At 61.5% G+C, this 2,369-nt stretch overlaps 1 long non-coding RNA gene across 1 annotated transcript; it reads left to right on the top strand.

The window, feature by feature from the left end:
* Positions 1-240: 240 nt before the first annotated feature.
* LOC142051360 (uncharacterized) lies at positions 241-2,369 on the top strand. Its single transcript, XR_012658437.1, has 4 exons — positions 241-320; positions 444-547; positions 654-711; positions 1,660-2,369. It is a non-coding gene; the product is annotated as an uncharacterized LOC142051360 (long non-coding RNA).

Genomic DNA, 2,369 nt, shown 5'->3' with positions numbered 1-2,369 from the left:
TCTGCCTCTCCCCATGTCCCCCCTCCCCCAGACTCCACCTCCACCATCCTCCAAAAGACCTTCCTGGGTCTCGGCGCGGGCTGGGCATCCTCCTGGTGCTGGGCACCCTTGGGTGCTTCCTCCGCCGCGGTGAGCTGGGGCATCCGGGCTCCCTCTCTCCCCTCCCCCCCTTTTTATCCCCACCCCCCCAAGGGGACCCAAGGCGGTCTGGGGGACCCATGCATCCGGGATGTCCCCATAGGTGGCGGCAGCGGCAGGTGGCAGCCGATGAGGAACCCGTGGTAGAACCATCAGGAACCTTCTTCCTTCGTAATAAAAAGGTAACCCCCCACCCAGGACGCCTGGGTGTCCCGTCCCCACCCCACCCCCCCCCAAGACATCGGGGTCCCCTCCCGGGGGGGGACCTCAAGGTGCTACTTGAGGGTTCACCCATCTTCCCCCAGCCCCGGACGCCCGCGTCCCCTCGACCTCCTCGTGGTCCTGATGACACCAACGCCATCAGTTACTCATCGTTGCTGTCACTTCCTGGGTCTGGCTCTGTCCCCAGGTAACCCCCGCCCCTCCCCCAACCCCCAGTCCCAGAGGGGACCCAGGCGTTGGGACACCCTGGCCCACCTCACCCCCTCCTCTGTCACCGTGTCCCCCCACCCCAGGCTGCGAGGGGACACCGTCGTCTACACCGTCCTCAAGAGAAACGACGGTGCTGCAAAGGTACCTGCGTCCTCTGCGTCCCCATGTCCCCCCCGTCCCCCCTCGATGTCCCCAATGACCTCAATGACCCCCATGTCCCCCTCGATGTCCCCAACATCCCCCATAACCTCAATGACCCCCATGTCCCCCTTGATGTCCCCAACATCCCCCATAACCTCAATGACCCCCATGTCCCCCTCGATGTCCCCCAATGACCTCAATGTCCACCTCGATGTCCCCAATGTTCCCCCATAACCTCAATGTCCCCCCCGTCCCCCTAGATGTCCCCAATGACCTCATGTCCCACGTCCCCTCGATGTCCCCAACATCCCCCATAACCTCAATGACCCCCATGTCCCCCTCGATGTCCCCAACATCCCCCATAACCTCAATGACCCCCATGTCCCCCTTGATGTCCCCAATGACCTCATGTCCACCTCGATGTCCCCAATGTCCCCCATAACCTCAATGTCCCCCCGTCCCCCTAGATGTCCCCAATGACCTCAATGTCCCCATGTCCCCCTCGATGTCCCCAACGTCCCCAATGACCTCAACGTCCCCCATGTCCCCCTCGATGTCCCCAATGACCTCAATGTCCACCTCGATGTCCCCAATGACCTCAACGTCCCCCAATGTCCTGCACCGTGCCCCAATGTCCCCCTTGATATCCCCGTATCACCATTGATGTCACCCTTGATGTCCCCCAACGTCCCCATAACCTCAATGTCCCCACGTCCCCCTTGATGTCCCCCAACACCCCCATAACCCAACCACCCCACGTCCCCCTTGATGTCCCAACATCCCCCATAACCCCAACCACCCCACGTCCCCCTTGATATCCCCAACATCCCCCCATAACCCCAACCACCCCACGTCCCCCTTGATGTCCCCAACATCCCCCATAACCCAACCACCCCACGTCCCCCTTGACGCCCCCGATGTCCCCAGTGTCCCCTCTCCATCCCACAGGCTGAAGGCCCTGACTATGAGAACGTCCAACCTGGTCCCAGCAGCAGAGAGAGGGACAGGGATGGGGACAGGGACGGGGCACTGGTCTACGCTGCCCTGGCCCTGTCCTCCCCGGGGACATCGCGGGGACACGCCGGGGACCTTGGGGGACACTGTTGAGTACACCACCCTGAGGCCACTGAGACCTTGGGGACCCCACGCTACGGGGAAGTGGCCACCACGGGGACACCATAAAATGTCCGCGGTGACATGAGGACTGGCCACCACGGGGACATGCCGGGGATGTTGGGGACACTGTTGAGTTCACAACCCTAGGGCACTGAGACCTTAGGGACACCAAGAGATGGTGAAATGGCCACCATAAAGTGTCCACCGTGACATGAGGACTGGCCACCACGGGGACACCACAAATTCTCTGCAGTGACATGAGGGTTGGCCACCGTGGCCACCATAAAATGTCACAGTGACACGAGGATGGGCCACCACGGGGACACCATAAAATGTCACAGTGACACGAGGATGGGCCACCACGGGGACACCATAAATTCTCCACAGTGACACGAGGATGGGCCACCACGGGGACACCATAAAACGCTGCAGTGACATCAGAACACGGCCACCACAGAATGTCGCCATGACGTGAGGATTTGCCACCACGGGGACACCATAAAGTGTCCCGAGGACATAAGGATTGGCCACCACGAAATGTC

This window comes from Phalacrocorax aristotelis, unplaced genomic scaffold (assembly GCF_949628215.1).
Source record: "Phalacrocorax aristotelis unplaced genomic scaffold, bGulAri2.1 scaffold_302, whole genome shotgun sequence".
In the NCBI taxonomy this organism is placed as follows: domain Eukaryota; kingdom Metazoa; phylum Chordata; class Aves; order Suliformes; family Phalacrocoracidae; genus Phalacrocorax; species Phalacrocorax aristotelis.
Note: the sequence above shows the minus strand (reverse complement) of the source record. Positions and strands in the feature narration are given on the sequence as shown.